The sequence below is a fragment of the Grus americana genome, chromosome 3 (genome assembly GCF_028858705.1).
Source record: "Grus americana isolate bGruAme1 chromosome 3, bGruAme1.mat, whole genome shotgun sequence".
Taxonomy (NCBI): Eukaryota; Metazoa; Chordata; class Aves; order Gruiformes; family Gruidae; genus Grus; species Grus americana.
The window spans coordinates 39195708-39214208 of record NC_072854.1 but is presented as its reverse complement, the minus strand read 5'-3'; the positions used below and the strand labels follow the sequence as shown (position 1 = coordinate 39214208).

At 43.5% G+C, this 18501-nt stretch overlaps 1 long non-coding RNA gene across 1 annotated transcript in view; it reads right to left on the bottom strand.

The window, feature by feature from the left end:
* Positions 1-18501, bottom strand: part of LOC129204923 (uncharacterized) — a 33454-nt gene that overhangs the window by 2023 nt on the left and 12930 nt on the right. The window contains exons 3-5 of the long non-coding RNA XR_008576536.1: positions 7270-7352; positions 2316-2352; positions 863-932 (exon numbers count right to left, since the gene is read on the bottom strand). This is a non-coding gene — a long non-coding RNA (uncharacterized LOC129204923). The remainder of the gene's footprint in view (positions 1-862; positions 933-2315; positions 2353-7269; positions 7353-18501) is intronic.

Genomic DNA, 18501 nt, shown 5'->3' with positions numbered 1-18501 from the left:
TGCTGTTAAAGTGGTTAAAAGAGTCGTTTTCTGAGCCATTAGCTCCAATTTTGTCAAAGGAAACATTTCACAAGCAAGTATTCCTTAGCGTCATCCTATGGTCTACAGGTTTCTCTTCTCCCTTGCTGTGTATCAATCACCTGTGTTCTCATAGCTCGAGGCAAATTTCTCCTTCGGTACGACAGGGTAGCAGTTGGGACGTCTCCTTTACTTTAAACTACAGTAAAGTCCAACACTTTGCTCTGGTCCAACCCACTCAACGCCCATTACAGAGAGGAAGGACATCCGTATTTCTGTGGAGTGACCAGAGGTAGTTTTTCAGCCTTGGCATGGGCACTATCTTGACTACCAGAGTATCCTATCACTGGGATACTGAGTGTGTAGAGGGAGATGAGTTGAATATTGTAACCTTCATGCTATTGAGCCCCACAGACCATCTGCATTCAGCAACATCACAAAAAGTCTGAATTTTTCGTAGCTCTTTGCCTTGTTTGGGGCAGCTGCAATGTTCTCGTTGCATTTTTTACTCCTGTCAGGATATTTGTTGATACATAGCACCTCAGGTTTTCTGATTAAAAATGCTTGTGTCAGCCTCATAAAACTCAATTTCAATAAAAATTTAGATGCCATTTTCTATTGATATTTCTGGTGTTTCCTAAAACCTGTGAAAAGTTTGAAAGTTTCCAACCTAGAACAGAATGTTTCTACAATTCCAGGAGATGACTATACATTTATTATTTTTTTTTTAGGGCTGAAAGACAAACACTTTCCAAGCCACCCAAACAGCTGCCAGTGTTTATTGCAGTATGGGTATTATGATGGAAGATCAGAAAGGAGAGAGAGACTTTGTAAACATACATACTATTAACACCTCAAAGGATGTCCAATCTTCTGTCCAATCTGCTGCAACATACATTTCATGATGAAAGAACCTGGAAAGTGTTAAAATAGTTAGTTATATATAATACTTCAAACATTGGTACTGAAAACAATCAAACCACCAACAACCCTTTGAATCTGATGCGCTCTAGAAGCTGCTTTCTTGCAAAATTTCTGCTTGTGAACATCTTGGATTTTATAATTTTTTTTTCAAGATGAAAACAAAACCCACATGGTACTTGGGCAACAAGCCATTTCTTTCTGGATTTTTGAAATGCTTGAAGTCCCATAACTTACAAACATGAGAACAGCTGTAGTGGGTGAGACAAAGGGCCTGTCCAGCTCGGTATCCTACCTCTAACAGTGTGAGAAGACCAAAGGAGAAGAGCAAATGAGCAAAGAAACACATGTGATACTTCTCCTTGTTGTCTCCCAGCCACCCACCACCTGCGGCACAAATACTTCTCAGGCAGATGTACAGAAGTAATTTTTATGAAGTTTGTATCCCTTGATGAATTCTCCTCCAAAATGCAAACCGTTTGTGGGTTGTGGGGTTCTTTTTCATGGAGTCCAACCACTTCAATCAATAGAGAAGGTAGGAAAGAGAATGAAACATTGCACAGGATGGGAAGGGACCCCTGAGTCCAGGTTCCCCAGTTGTGAATGACTATGGAAGAATTGCCCAGTTTCTTGTTCAAGATGAGGTGACCTTTTCAGAACCTGTAATAGCAATATTATTCAGGCATGGTCCTGTGATACTTTTTCATATGCCCCATCCTCCTCCACTCCTCGCCAGACTCTGTGTTATACTGCACAGTTTTACCTCAAACTTTAATAAACACAGGTTAACCAAACAGCTTTTTTTCTGAGATTTGGGGTGAGCGAGAACAGCATAGTGGACAGCCATGTCTTGTTAGTCTGTTGTTCGTGTGCCCTGGGTATCCAAGGAATAGTGACCCCTGGTGCTCACCCCATGCCTTCCACAGGAGAGATCCAAGGCATGTGATGAAGTCAGTCCGCCTGCCCGCCCATCCATCCATCCATCCATCCATCCATCCATCCATCCATCCCTTCTGTGCCCCCCCAGAAAGAAGGCCTGGGAGATGGTATGCCTCCATCAGCTGCGATGGGGAAAGCAAACCTGTTCCCCTCAGTGTGGTACCTCCTGTTTTTTAGAGCTAGTGGGGATGGAAGTATGGAGTTAGCTTGCCATTGTATCTCCTTTTCCCAAGGTTATCAGTGAGAGGCATTTGGAGGCACTTTTCATCGCTAGCATGGGGTTGCCTGTTGTAAACAGTCCTTAGACTGTCCTTATGGGGGACAGTGTCATAATTATCCCTGGGTATCTAGGTGGGATCTGTCTGTCATCTAGCCTTGCTGATCATATCACATCATGTCCCTGAGAGGTGAATACTTATTAAAGACACCATTCTCACTTTCTCAATGCAGAATCACTCTTCCTCTCCCCGCCTCCTGAAAAGAAAAAGGAAAAAAAAAAAAAAAGAGAGAGAGAGAAGAAAGCCATGAAAATTCAAAGTTCATCTAAACCTATCAACATGTGCATAACGCATGTCTGTGCCTATTAATCACTGCTGGGGAAACACAAAGACACAATGCCATTATGGAAAAGACAACAGATCATTCCAAAGCCATATGGCCACCACCATTGATCCTCACATCCAGGAATCAATGAATGATCTTGACTGGTAAGAATGTAGAATGAGAGCCAATATTATAACTTCACTGCTTCTTCAGACTGGGGGGAAATATGCTTGGAGAGTAATGCAAAACTGCAACAAAGGGCACATGGATGTGCTATCAGTATTTGCTATCAAAGGATCTTATCATGTGGCGTGATGTGCTTTAAGAGTGATTACAGCAACTTAGAAAAAAAATCGCATTACCCCATTTGTTCCTTAATAAATCAGGTTTTTAACTGAATCCTGAGTGAGTTGGAACGTGAGTTATATGGACAATCCTCCAAATCCTTGCAGTAGTACATGATCCCATATATTTGGGTAGGAATACTCACATGTATATACTAGCAGTTGTTAAAAAAAATCATTGCCATCAACATAATTTCAAGACTGTTTATAGTAAATGCACTGAATATCACAACTGGATGCAGGACACAGCATCTACATATTGGGCCCTTCATAGGTGCAGAAACCAGACTGGGAATTCCCAGCTAGCATAACAGGCTTTAAATATCTTCAGCCATTTTTATAAGCTGTGTTAGAAAGTAGGTGGTCTCTGACATGGTCTTTAAATGCAATGGGCCAAATAGATACTCAGCTGTTATTAATTGTCACTCCTTTGTCTTTGAGAGCACCATGCCAATTTAACCCAGTGTAGGATCTGTCTCAGCATGGTCCTTTCCACACTGTCTGCTTAATCTATTTAAATCCGAGTTAATCTAAAGTAGCTTTCAGCATCGTTTAAAACTACCTCAAGGAACAAACTTTTCTTTTCAAGGATGAAATGGCTTCCAGAGATATTTCCTTATAAAGTGGGCCTTCAAAAACTGATCTCCCACGCTGCAGAAGTATGTGGCAGTCTTCAGTTCTTGGCTGGCATGGAAAGAGAGTCTAAATTTGAATCTCTCAGTTCACCATCCCAGATCTCAAGAAAATCTGGATCTCTCCTGCAATTTTGTGTAATCTTCAGTTTAAAAGTCTATATCAATAGATAGGAGAAAGTCTCATTAGAAGCCACTGTTAACCTCTCAGGGCAAGATTTACAGTGAGAATGAAATGCAGAAGTAACAAACCTCCCCCTTCTCTGGCATTAGTGGGCTCTCTCTGGGCTGCAGAGAAATCTCACTCCCTTCTCAGCTTTCACTATGTGCAATATTCCCATTGGGTTGGCACCTACATCTTTTTCTTGTGGAAAACCTATAGGCTTTGTTAATTTCTCTGGCCTGTTTAGTACAAGCTGTTGCCCTCCCCAACAAGCTCAGCATCTCTTTCAGAGCTGAAGGAGGAGCCACCAAACAGGTTTCTCTTTCCTTAGTGTTTCACCGGTTGGCACAGCCACCTGCAGGATGTGAGACATGAGTTCGAATGCCCACCACTCACGAGAGTGTGCCCCAAGTCATGAAGTGTTGTGGAGGGGGATGTTCTGGCTGCATCACCCATATGCTAAAACAGTGAACAGAATTTCAGTCTGGGATTTTTCCACTCCTGCCTGAAGGTTATCACAAGTCAGAGACGATTCCCAGAAGGCAAGGCAGCTGCAGCCACACTGTTTTGTGGGAAAAGGCAGTGAAGCTGTATGGACATGATCCTTGCAGTGACTATTGGCCTCAGGATCAGAAAAGAATCTCTGACATATTTCATATATTATGGTAGATGCACCCCCTAATTTCTTATATTAGAACCATGTTGCTTTGCATAAAATACTGAAATAATGGAGTGGTGTCTGAAGGCAAGTGTTTCCTTCCCACTCTTGGCTGCAGTGAGGGGAGGTGGTACCCAAACACCAACATGCCAAATTGTGCCCAGGCATCCTGCTCCTGGGTCCTGACGGAGGCACCCTGGTGAAGCTGAAGCAGGGCAGAAGAATAGCTCCAGGGACTATTTCTAGGCACTGCTTGTTCAGGCCCTCCTTGGGAGAGAGGTTGGAAGATGGGATGATCCTGTGGAGTCAGGAGGAGGTCCTTGAATGCTGGTGATACCTAAATACTAGATATGGATCCTCAGTGTCTCTTTCAGGGCTGTCCGTGCCCTGCAGTGAGAAGTTCAGCTTCAGCTCTAAATGAGCTCGTGCTGCACAGAGCCTTGCAGTGTCGCAGTGCCGCGCAGAGAAACCTGCTCAGGTCTGAGCGTAGCACGCTCGCAGAGACGTCCCGGATGTGTTAGCCCAGGCAGGGCACGTGCAGCTAAGGCCACGCTGCTTCCCACTCTGGAAAGACAGCAATCCACCTTTGTGCAGCCGGTGCAGCCTGCAAGATGCCGAAGCCTGGTGACACCGTTGCTGCCAGGTGCATGTGCAGGGAGCACTCTGCACCGTGCAGTTAAGCTGGGCTGTCTCTGTACCCCAGACTCAGGAACTATACATGTGCATCCCTATGGCTGACTATCAGGCAAGAATGCATGAAAATTAAACAAATTACTGGTTATTACAAGAAACATATTTCACTAATTGGCTTCTGAGGGCAACATTTTATTGGGCAACAAATATCAATAGGCAAAGTGTGGCACTTGTTTAATATTAGAACTTTATTCTAGCCTAAGGGAAAGGAAAGACTAAAGGATCAAGGAGACAAATGAAAAACAAACACGGAAAGCTGCAAAGTTAAAAACACTGAGGGGAGGAAGCCACAAGGGAACGGGATTAGATTTCAGAGTCTCCGTAAGCGAGCACAAGGATCTTTCTTGTAAATTAATTCCACACTTAATTTTTGGAATTCTTTCTTACTTTTCCAGACTCCAGCCAAAACTAAGTCAGATGAAATGTTATAAGAGATTGGCATCCTGGGATGTAGTGGTAAACTAGTTTACTTTCACAGTTTCCTTTCATATGTAGATTAAGCACTGAATTTTCGTTTGTCATTGCTTGCAAAGATCTAAGTTTCCTTCCTAAGGCATCATCTTTTATTAATCAACTTATCCACAACAGAGTCCAAAGAGACTGGAAATGGGTTCAGACAGATGTTGATAAATGTCTTAAGTTTCTTATAAACTAAATCAAGGCCAGCCATGTTTTATTAATAAGCTAACCTTCAAACATACTTTGCCCTCTGTATACTGTATCACACTTTATATGCCATCCTGTTTACACTGCTTGTCCCAATTTTATTCAAGGCTGTTAACATCCCTTACTTAAAAAGGCAAACCCCAATGTATATGTATAATGGTGTCATATAGAGTAAATGATATCATCTGCAAAAATACATGCTATGTACCAGGTGTGGCAAGAATTCGGAAAGACTTATTCCTTTATTGCTACGTCTCCTTTCCTTTAATTTAATTTAATGTGGGGTTGGTTTTTTTTTATACCTATTGCTGGCTAAACGTATTTAACCAGCATGCAGCTTAGCCGATACTATCACCTTGCCATGGAAAATAGACTTCTGTCATGTCCCTGAATGCTGTGGAGCGGATGCTGGGATCACACTATCCCACTTCTAAGAGCCTGTTCTCTGCCAAGACAGACTAGAAAACCCTGGGCCACTCCAGACCAGAAGAAAGACAACATTCAGTCTCTTTGGGTCCCAAATCCCTCAGGTGTCGCCAAGCATGAAGTGGACACTTGAGCATGCAGTTTGGTTTTACAGATCATTATCCTTCATATAAATTATAAGTGTTTAGAGTAATGCTTCTATAAGAGAACTGTATGGATCCACGAATGACTGGGTGAGCCTTGCGACCAGGATGATCTGTGAAACCAGAGGACCTGTATAGCATTTCCCATGGAAAATTTGATGATGGGGACAGATGACAGCCCAAGGAAAATGTTTTGGGAGGTGGGGAGAGGATGGACAGTGGTCTCTGGCTTTTAGTGTTAGGGAAATGTTGATCCGGATATCTCCCAGTGACCAGAACTGTGAATGTGATCGGTGACATTATCACCTCCAAAAAAAGCTTACATTGTTTTAGAAGAGCAAGGAAACAAAACTCCCTCCAAACAGATTTTGACAACTCATTTTTTTAACCTATCCCTAGAGGTTAGCATTTTAAAGGCATGACAACATCACTGAAAGAAACATTACTGCAGTTACGGGAACACGGCTGGTTAAAGGTGTCCTGCAATATGCCTTACAGCGTAACATCTATAAGGGCGTTGTTGTGCTCCTCAAGTTCAAGCATAGAATGTTTTGCAGGATCAGCCCTCACTAGAAAGCAGATGACACAGAAAACATTTTTGCAAGAGGTACCTTTTTTGTGGGGGTGCTTTATGGAATTTTAGGCTTCTGCAAGCTGATTTTTCAGAGATGCTGAGCATTTTAGCTTTCATTAAAGTAATTTAGGGGCTGAGAGAGCTCAAATTTTGAGAAAGAAAAATCCAGTACCTTGGGCAAATTCCTGGCTGTACTGTCATTGATTACAATTTTATCATTGACTTAAGAAATAAAAGGCAGGTTTTTTTGTTTTGAGGGTTTTTTTAATCATTGATAAAGTTTGCACTATCTCCACTAAAGTCAGAAAATAACTTTATATATGTAAAACAAATCACCAAGAAAAAAGCACGTACAGCCAGAGGCCCCTCTCACAAATACGGCTCTGGGATATTCAGCTGAGAACAGGATGTTCACACAGGCACAAAATCCCAAGTAACATGTATCACGAAACACTTCCCATTAGGTCAGAGTTATAGTGCTGATTCATTAAAATGCAAAGCATTGCACTCAGACTTCAACTTTCACATGAAATGTTCTGAAAAATGTACCTTTGTGACTGAAATAGGGTGAAGTCCTGTCCTGTCTTCTCTTCTCTTCTCCTCTCCCCTCCCAAGTTTCTTACAAAATCTTCCTATGGGAAAAGTCATGAGAAGATAAGCAGAATTCAAGCGGAGGAGCTTGAAACACAGCAAATAATTTATCTCACTGAAAGGGGTATCCATGAGAGATCTGAAAAGACCATTGGATAATTAAAGTGATACATGATTGGAAAACTATTTCTGACTGTGTCAATTAGGCATCTGTTAAAGGTTTTAACAGAAACTAGCGAAACTGTGGAGAAAAGAGAAAAAAAATCAGAAAGATGTCTCCAATTTGCTAGATCTATTGTTTCATAAATGTATTTTCCATTGTATCTCGGTGTGCTAAAACACTTTAAGCGTCTTGCTTTCATCAGGTTCTTGCATAAAGGATCCCCTCTGCTCTTTAGGTGCTTTCTGAGAAGTGCAAGATTCCTCTTTGCTGACCAGCCTCAAATCTCATTGAAGCTAATGGGAAATCAGGAAGGTCCTTCGCTGGGCAGGTTTGGGCCCAGAGGCACAAATGAAAATACTTTCACTGTCTTTATCATGTCCAAGAGATGAAAGGAGAAATTTCGGTGGTGCTTAGCACTAGCCTTGTATTCTGGGTCTTTTGCAGGACACGCAAATCCCACATGACAGTTCCTCTTATTTTTATTGTAGCTGATGAAAGTTCCCAGCATGGGGAATCACGAAGGTTTAACTGCCACAGTTCCCTTGCAAAAACCCAGCATCTAAAATGTCAGTTTTCCCTCCAGAAAGAACAATCAACACAGTTCATGACTACTCGGTGCAGGGTGTCCTGCTGAACATCAGCTCCAAGGACTTTCCTGTACGTTCTTCATACAAAGTTGTAGCATTACCTCCTGCCAGGCTGGTCTGCAGTGGTAACTACTTTTCACTCGGGTTTAAAAAATAAAAACTTGTAAGAGATCCTTCTTCATAAAAAGCAAGCGAGCTGCAAGATCCAATGGCTACCTGAACTGTGAAAAGAAGGATGTGTACTCTCAGTGGCTACACTGAAGCTTGAGATGCCTTACTTCTTAAAATCAGTAATTTATTTTCCTATATCAGCTATATTTATATGTAGCGTAAGGCAGTCAGAAGCCCACTTGAGCTGGACAAGCAATCTCTTACATAAAAGTTGTCAAAAATCTCTTAGTCATCCCATTGGCATCAATAGAAAAATTAGGACTATGTCTACCCTGCAAAATAAACAAGGTCAGGACACAGGCACGGTCTTTCAGCATGGGCTAACTATCACTTTCCAAAGACATTCCCAAGCACAGCTCAAATAAAGTAAAGAGAAATTTTTTCTTTAGTTCCTTGGGATATCCTCAGAGAGGATGTTCACTGCAGTTTATATTTCTCGTTCTGTGAGATTTGCTGAAAAATCCCAGCTGTACAACTTCAGTATAGTTATCCTGACAGACCGATTGCTCTTAATTATGTGAACTACTCTTCCTGCTCCCTGCAGGGCGTAGGGACAGGGCAGGAACCCCCTAAAGCCTGACCACCACCTGTACCCCAGGAGATATTCAACCTCCGCTGTAGCAGCAGCACCCACACACCGTGCTGAAAACAAGCTGTTGCACGGTCTCCTGCTGCATCGCCACTTCGCACGGACACACCAGCAAAGCGTTCAGCTTTGGTGCAGCCGCAGCACTGGGGCAGCAGGGAGCTCCAGATGTTGGGCCAAGCGTAAAAGCTCCAGCTGTTGGCTCTGAAGGCGTAACCCTAATCCCATGCCAGAGAGCGGCGGGCAGCGAGCGAGCAGTTGAGAGGTTGTGCGTGTGCGTGCACGTGAGCGTGTGCGTGTGTCTGTTTTGAAAAGCATTAAAATGGCTGGCTGTTGGCGGGAAAATGACTCGTTTAATTGCTCAGTGGAGGCCTGGCCCACCTATAGTGAGACTGGAGCAGTGTATAATCACGGAGAGTGTAACTGATGGGAAAAATGTGCCGGTTTTACTGAGTGTAATAGATGCTAAAAGGTATAACCTGCTGTGTAGTTTAACAGCTCCTATTAAAACCCCAGACAAAGCATTTGCTGGGATTGTGGAAATTCTACAAAATCGCCTGTCCCAAAAGTCACCAGAGAGCACGGAGTGTTTCTCTTTTTATAAACTGAATCATAAAAAAAAAAGCCAAACCAAAAAACCAAAAAACAATTCCTGAATATGTGGCTGGATTAATGAAATTAGCAGAGTACTGCTATTTTAACAGAGTTTAATGATGCTCTAAGGGAAATCCAAAACAAAGGCAATCAAAAACCAGTGACTGAATGAAGCTGACCTGATCCCTTCCATGCTACAAATTGCTCCAGCAATGAAGACAACTGCTAAAATGCCAGGGAGCTCCAACAGCATCTATAATCTTTACAACAGATAAACTGGTGGTGAGGCAGGCAGCACAGGCAGCACTTGGACTATGCTTTTTTTTGCCTCTTCTTGTGGTAATCTTCAAACCATGTTCAAGCACAAGCAAAATACTGCAAAAATGACACAGAAAGAACAACTCTCTTCTCATGAGGGGAAGAGTGATAGACCCCAAATCACCTTTTGGAGTCCTTGAAGAACTCTGCAGCAGCTCTACACTCAATTTAGTGGCGTTTGGACTTCTTTACAATTAAAAGAACAAGTCTTAATACAAAGCTCATTTCACAGTCTGCTGCTTGTAACTGCAATAAAACCGGCAGGGGCCACTCAAAAGCATATCTGGATGTGACTTCAGCACTGCTAAAACACCCACAGAGGAAATCCTTGCTGCATCAACCATTGCTACAGTGAATGTAAAAAAAAAAAAAAATATATATATATGTATAAAAAAATATTTAGCAGAATATGCTAAATACCTGAGAAACAAGAGGGTAATATCCAGCAAGTGGGTCTACAGTTCAGTACTGCAGGAGCTACTGCTTTCATAGAGTTAGAGGAGCCCATCGGGGTGCCCTGCTCTGAGGTCCCTCCCCGCAGGAATCAGTGCTGGCCCTGGGACAAGGCTTCGCCTCCTTCTGGTAGTGCAGGCAGTGCAGGCAGCCTGAACTAGGCAGATTGCCCCCATCCACTGCTCCTGCAAGGCAAGAGGTCGCAGCTCCTGCGGATAAAGAATGGCAGAGAGGAGGCATTCCCAATGTGCAGAATGATCTCAATGAGAAGTTGATGACCACTGCAAAAGAAATTGGGCAAAATTTAATAGTACAGAAGTTATGGTCGTGCATTATGGTGGTGAAAGAATCCGTTCTAGCTGTGTGCAAAAAAAAAAATAAATAAATCCAGGGTAAGCAGCTAATGAAGAGATGAACAGAAAATCTTGACCATCAGCTAGTCAAGGGATAACTGAGTAGCTTGTGGCTGCAAGAAGACTAAACGTGTCCCGAGGATCTATTACAGCGGCATTTTGAATATCCCATGAAGTGTTGATGCTATCAAGCAAGGAAGGCCCTGGCAGACCCACCAAGACTATTCTTCTGGGCTGCCAATGGCTGCTTTTAACAGAGCTCTAGGGCTCCATTGAACTGACAGCTTTTCTCCAGTTACCCTTTGGAAACCAAGTGCCTCAGTTACTCTCAGAAATTTTAAATGACTCAGATTCGGATCATTCTAGTCAGTCTCTCTCACGTCACATCCATAGTGAACCAACTCTCATTACTCAGCAAAGTAAATCTGAAAGAGCCATCCCTGTTGTGTGAACCATTACTGAGGCAGTCAGTCCCCATGATGGAAAAGCTTGATCCTGTCACTGTAGGAAAACGTGCCCTCCAGTCACAGGAGTTAAGTCTTCTAATTGTGCCTGCATGTTTTCATGATTTTGTGTGTAGTCACTGCTTGAATATGCAAAGGGAGGGACTGTGCATCCCTCAAGCACCTCAAAGTGCCTCAAATTGTAGCTTGGCTACTAAGCAGCAGAAGAATAACTGAATTTATATCCTTCTTGCCATCATCTACCCAAAGAACAAGTGTCCTCCAGTCCCTCTGTTTTCTCCTGTTTTCTGTGGTTTCCACAGGCAAAAAGCTAGTGATATCCACCACATCTTTCACATTGTAGATACTGAGTATTAAGTTTAATCAACCAGGTCCTAGAAAACTCTTTAAACTCAAAGGAGCCTTACAAAAAGCTCTTGCCTCAAAATCCTGTTGCTCAGAGAAAGTGCTGAGCCTTGGCCTAAATTAGAGCTTGCACGAATTTGATTGTGAAACAAGATTTCACAGCCCTGATACACATTGTTATTACTATAAAGACATCAATGGATCCACTTCAGATAATTTCCAAGAATTACACCAGGCTGAACTTAAGCTCTCATATTTTCTCCTAGATGCCTGGAAGCCCTGACTCACTAAACAATCATGATCTTCAGTCCTTTATCTATTTTCATTGTGTTTTTATCCACACGTGCAGAAAACAGTCAACGTAACATTCTAGCCTATTCTTTGTTTGTACATTGGAACAATATTCTTCCCTTTGTCTAAAGGTCAGATTACATTAGCAGTTCACATTCCTGGTAAAACATGCAGGCAGATGTTTTCTTCAGGGGGCAGATCATGTAGGAGGAGGCATCGTTCTCTTCTCCGGTCTTCAGTCAAACTAGACTAGTGATCCTCAGCTGTGTAAATGTGCATCTTAACTGAATGGCATATGCTTCATTTTGTGCTAACATTTCAATGAGCTTAAAACCATTTGAGGGTCTGTTATCTCTTTGCTTAAATCCTGGGACACTGAAATTAATGGCAGGTCTGCTGTTGACTTCAGGAAATGGTACTGGGTCTCCTGCCTCCCCCTCATCCAAAATGTGGTTCAGTCATGAAAAATGGAAATACATTTCACTTTATTTAGCAAGGACACATTCTGAAATGCAATTTGGCACTGAGGAAATAAGTCTGGTTCATAAAACGGCTATGTATGCAGAAAATAAATTGCTTTTGCAAAGGCTCCAGCTTCTCTTTAATTAGACTAATAACCCAAGACTGTGACAGGTCTTCTGCACAGCTGGAGGTCCTTGTGGACTCAGCCTCCAACGACACATGCATGTTTGAGTTCTACTAACTTACTATTATTTTCTGTGAAATTTGCATCCTCCAGCTTAAATTTTCAAGGTCCAGTTGAACATGCCAGGTGCTGTACAAGGAACTTATTTATGCAAGTGTTTCAGAGTTGGGAGACCATAGCATAAATGCAGCTTTCTGAAACATTTGCTTTTAATTCATGGCAAAGAGGAGTTTGAAGTGATGAAAAAGAATGTAAATAAGGCAGTGCTCCCTCCAAACAATACTCCTACAATGGCATAGGCTCTGAAAGCGGATTTTTCAAAGATTGGAGATGCAAGGTTCACCTATGCTGCTCTAGTAGGGGACCTGCTTGTGTCTAGGAGTAGAGATTGGAGGCAGAGATTGTCTCTGGTACTGCCCCATCATCTCCTCACTGGGTGTTAGAAGAAGCCTTCACCCAGAAATTAAATTGACAACAGGGTCTTCTGGTGGCTTCTTTTGGTCCAGTTGCACGTGGCAGAGTTGGCATGTATCACCGCCACAGCACTTGTTTTGAGCCAGTGCTTAGAGTTAGAATGACTCTACGTGTGTGGGGTGGGTTTTAGGGTGATATTGCAGGGCTACCTATACTACCAATTGCTAAGACTTTGACAAATCCCGATAGAAGATCCTGTTTTCAGTTGCCAACAACTCAGAAAAACTACATTTTGAATATTCCCAATGGTCATCTGTGGTTGGGTGAATCTTTTAATGAACAGAAGAACATCTATTATGGCAAAAGAAAATGTATGGCCATATTCCTATCCATATTCATATCCATATCCAAGATTGGGCTAGGAAAAAAATAAACAGCTTTGCGTCTCTTGCAGAAACTTATGTGACTTTTTCTTTTAAAAAAGAAAACTCAAGTACAACCACACCGGAGGACCCATCCCTTCTTATGCGACCTTTCTACCGGGGCTAGGTCTGCTCCTGTGAAAGCCTGCCCAGACTAGCTAAGCTTTGGCAAAAAGACCGTTCCTGTAGGCAGGAACTTTTTACTGCATCGATCAGAAGAGTGCAACGCTGCTGAGCACGCATACGTCACACTCAGCCCGCACAGGCATCACCGCTCAGGCGATGAGCGTGTCCCATCTCAGCCCTGCTCCCATGCCTCCTCCTGTGCTCCTGCGGCCACCCGCCGGGGAAGACCTCCGGAAGAGGAGGAGGAAGCTCTCTGATCTGAACCTAGCACGGGACGAGAGCAAAGCTGGGTGGAAAGGAAGGAGACACATTATGGCAGCAAGATGTTTCCTGTAGGATCACTGGCAAGAGGAAGGGAAATGTGGGACTACTTAGGCAACGAGGCATGGCCTGAGAGATGGGAAGAAGGAAGGAGGGATAGATCAGAAGAGGATTTAGGAGTGGATGTGGGCTGGAAAGGAAGTAATGGCTGGAAGGTGAAATCTGAGGAACAGATCCTGGGGTAGTTAGGTAACGAGGAGAAACTTCCCTTTCTCAGCTGCAGCTCTTTTCCCAGTCTCAGAGTCAATCAATCAAAAATTAGGGACTTGGAAAGAAGGTTATCCTGCGAAGGAAAAGATTGCAGTCCTGTGGGGAAAAATACTATGTGATCATGTAATTGAAATCTGCATCATGATGCATATGCAGAAGTAGGCCAAATTTAAATTGTGCAGACAGTAAATATTATTTTTTAATTAAATTGTAGAAACATTTTATGACCTGATGATTTTTTTTTGTTTTATTTAGGGGAAAGAAAATTGTGGAAATACGTACAGCAGCCAAAACAATGAGATAGACAACACTAACACTGGAAAATATTCAAGCAGTGTATTGAAGTGACAAGAAATTATCTCAAGAGAACCACAGGCTACCAGAATTTATTTCTCCCTCACTTGCCAGTTCATATGATTTTTGTTACTTTTTTTTTCTCCTGGAAACCCATCAAATATCTATGGGGATAATTTTTTAGTCACAACACTGCATTTCAGTGAGTAAATACTGCTGATGTCTCTATTAATGACTCAGTTTTCTGTTATTTCAAGAGGAAGTATGTGTCTATTCCTTCACGATAAGGGAAGAAGCCTGAATTCTGCAGAAATTTCTCAGGTCTATGGAGTGCCATTATGTCCGGCCACAGACTAAACAAACACACCCAGCAACATATGGAATAGAGGGCTAAGGAGAAAGAATATGAAAGAAACGATTTCTTCAAATGCTTTGGATCAGGCCTCACATTTCCACTGGAAAAAACATTCACAGCCCGTTGCATTAGGAATATGCAAAGTGAGAGTGTTGCTTTGTGAACGTGCGTGCTTTAAATTCCCTGTAAATGCTCTATATCAGAGATAACTTTCGTCAGCTTCAGACAATGTTTCTTTGGCTGCCAAAATGGAAAATGAACAAATTTCCTGATTTCTAGAAAAGCAGGTCAGTCGGTCCACCATGGCAGACTCTGGAGGCAACAGATCAACACCAGCCTCACTCTTCCTGTGGAAATAAAAGGGACTTTTATGGCTGACTTCAGGGAAACAGAGACACAATGATCCTGAGGGTATGTAAGAATCGCACCCTTTACCCAGCACTCCTGGGAGGGCTCAGCCCACACTGCCAAGGCTGTGCTTTCCCACTTCCTTACAAACTCACCCCTTTATGACTGAATATTACATTTTTGCGGCTTCATATTCAAGGCCAAATTCTGTTTTGATTTACACTTTGTGCTTTTCGAGGAAGAAGCTCACCATGTTGAGAAGCACCTGCCTCTGTGGATGAGCTCCGCTAAGCAAGAAGTCCGGATGCCCCAGCAGAACGGAGCACCAGACTGCAGCACTCCCTGGGGAACCAGCCGCTGGGAACTTCAGCAGATCCTTTTTCTGTGATGGGGGTGTCAGCATTTGGCCAAGAATCTCTCTGTCCCAAAACAGCACGCTGTCAGATACAGCAATCTTGTGGTTTTTATCTAAAGCGCCATTATTTTCCCTTTCTTTGTGTTTGCACAGTGAATTAAGTTATTTTGGAGCAGAGCCAGCATGCTTCTTGGACTCTATCTGTATATATTCCCATAGACTTTCATTGGAGTTTGAGGAAAAACTAGAGCAAATCTGCAGCTTTTTCACCTTTTTTTATTAGTTTAAAGCAGAGGCTATCTTGCCACGCACTCAAATAAATGAAGTTTAGAAACGTCAGTGAGAGTTTGGCTCTCCTGTCTACTGAGAGAGATTTTCTAAAAATTAATGCATTTTCTTTTAAGTCATGGATTTGGTTTCTATCATCAGGCCCAAAAGCATGTGCTGTCATCCCAAATATGGCCTTCACCTTGACTTTAATTCACGTGCTGGAAGACTAGACCTTCATTTCGGTTGTGTTTGATAGCGTCTTTTGCGTTGAAGCAAGCGGTGAGCCTCTACGGGTGTGGGTAGAGGAAGGGGGACCCTGTACAGCACCATACACCTGAGCCAGGAGCGGCTGCTGCACTGGCTGCGGCAACACCGGGCTCTGCCTCTGCACGTGGGCTGCTGCAGGAGCAGCCCCTTCAAACCCCAAGATCAGGTCCCTCCTGGACCGTCGAGGGACTTCAGCAGCATTTATGCCTGTTTCTTGTAAGCGTACGTTGCAAACGTTATGTGTCGTTTTTGTGTTGCAGTTGATAGCTTTAGTGAGCAATTATTCTCTAAGAGAAGCTGCTCTTTGAAGTCAGGGCTTTGAGACCACAAATGGAGGATGTGCGCCCCACCACTCACAGGAAAATAAACAGAGAGGCCCGTTCTGCCGTGCCACCTTTAACAAACATGCAGCACTATTCAGGGCTTTTAAAAGAAAACAACACAGTTCCTCCTGCCACCCAGTAAAAAATGTACGTTTGCAATCGCGTCTTGTTTTGCATATGATTGGTAGCATACTTTTAAACTGCTGTAAGTAATAAAAATATATATGTGCAAGTTGGCTATAAGAAATGCCAAAGTTTCACCTAATAAAATTTTGGTATGCCTCAATTTTCAAAGTAAATTTGATTTATTTGAGCCACCAGCCATCTGATGACAGCCTTGTGTTTTTTATATGAGTCATGTCCCAAGGGGTCTAGAATATGCCAATAGTGTACCTTGGATAGGATCCAGTGTCCGCAAACAGGTTTTCATTAGACTTTGATGCCAGTTGCATTGGGGAGCAGAGAGGCTGCTGAAAACCAGCTTTACTTTGGGATCGTTTCTTTCTTTTAGAAAAAATAACAAAGATCTTTTTTAGAGAAGCTTTACGCCTCCACATTGTAGGTGTATGGCAATATTTTAGGGAACAGTAATCTGTTATTGCAGGTGGTCATGCTTCAAGCACTTCCGTATTTTGAGAATAGATCAGACAAAGTGCAACAACTTTTATTGAAAAATTGCCGAATTTGTAAATTAGAAACACATTTTTCTGTGGCTAAGATTAAGTTAGCATGTATTACAGTCACTAGGACTTCTCTGAAGCACTAAGGGGAATATAATTACATAGATTATTCCACATATCCTGGGTTGGGACCATGGGCATACTAAGGGCACCTCAATCACCCAGTTCTAGATCCGTGTGATATCCTGGTGTCTTTGGACTGGGCGTCTTTGACAGGCAATGTGTACGTCCCTTCCCCTCGTCCCCCCAGCACCGGCATTGCTGCCTCCCAGTTGGCGATGTGAGAAGGCAGCAGGAACTGGATTTCACATTCTGGGAAGAGCCAGTGCTGCGTATTGCTTTACTGCAGTTGCTGTAATAGATTCAGAGGTAAAACGTTCAGCCTAAAAATGGACCCAGGCCTGCCCTCCCCTTCCTGTAAGGTTACCACACTTTTAGAAATTTTGAACAGGACAGGAGGGTAAATGGCAGCGGAGGAAACTCAAAGAGACGCTTGGAGATGCTGGTGGGTGCATACTCCAGTACTGTAAAATAACGCCTTTGAGGTAGCCTGATTTGCATTCACCATTGATAATTCTGGATGGATACGCAGAGCCTTTGGCCTATATCTCTCATGGATAACAGGCAAAATATTGAAAAAAAGAGAGGGTTTAACTGGGAATCTTTTTCTTTCATAATCCCAGAGTCCTTCTGATCCTTCTTGTCTAAAGCTGTCATGGGAAAAAACGCCTTATGCTTCTTTAGCTGGACACTGCTGTTGACAAGTAGAGGGAATGGGGAGCGATCTGTCCTCCCCAGAGTGCTGCTGGCCACGCAGTGACCAGAAGGGAGGGAGGGATGGAGGCAGGCTTGCACCCCATGGGCTGCACCCCTACCAGGGAGGGCAGGGCAAGCCAGTGCTGTGCATGGCCATGCACCCATGCCAGCTCCCACCATGCAAAATGCCATCCCTCCTCTTCTTACTGTGCAGGCTTCTCCTCTCCCTGCTTCGAGTTTGAAGGTAGAATTATGCTGATGCTGGAGATCCAGCATCCCTCAGGTGGAAAACTGCATCCCTTTCCCACGAAGAAGGATGGGGAGGGAAAGAACATCCATCCTCTTTCCAAGTGGAGTCCTGCAACACTATGACATAGGCTTGGAGGGAGGCTGAGCCCTTCTCAGCCAAAGGGTTTCACGAGACTGCAATTCTGACCCAACTGTGAGACTACAGGCATTTCTGGAGAGCCTCCAGTTGCTCTTGAAACTTTCCCCCAGATGATAGCATTTTCTGAAGGCAGCACTGCACAGGGCAAGGAAGGAGGTGCAGGACTGGCAGTGCCAGGGACATCCGAGCTCAGCTTCCCTGTGAGGCTGTGAGCAAACACTTTGGGCAGGAGTTGTCCACAAACTGTTCATCCCAGCACCTCTGCCATTGCTGGAGAGAGACAGGACTCCCCAGCAAGCCGCTCCTCACTCCCTCCTCTCCCTGCTGGATTTGGTACCTGCAGCTCTCACCCCCAGTGACAGGTGGCCCTGGAAATCATCAGTCTCCCCTCCTTGGGGAAGTACAGAAAGATGAATGCATCACAGCCTGAGAGTCATGTAGGTGTGGGGTTGATGAAGGCCATACACATACATACTATAGACAGGAGCAAGAACCTCGGAGTTTCCTCCTAGCAGCTCTCAGAAGATGCCCCTGCAACTGAGTTCAGTCCACAGCAGTAGCTGAGCACCTCTCTTCTCACTGACACCAACCAGATGTGAGGTGTCACACAGCTGTTCAGTGTGTGAAAGCCTGCCTAGTCTCCAGAATTTGTATTTTATGGTGCACAGTGCTGACGGTAGAGGGAAGATT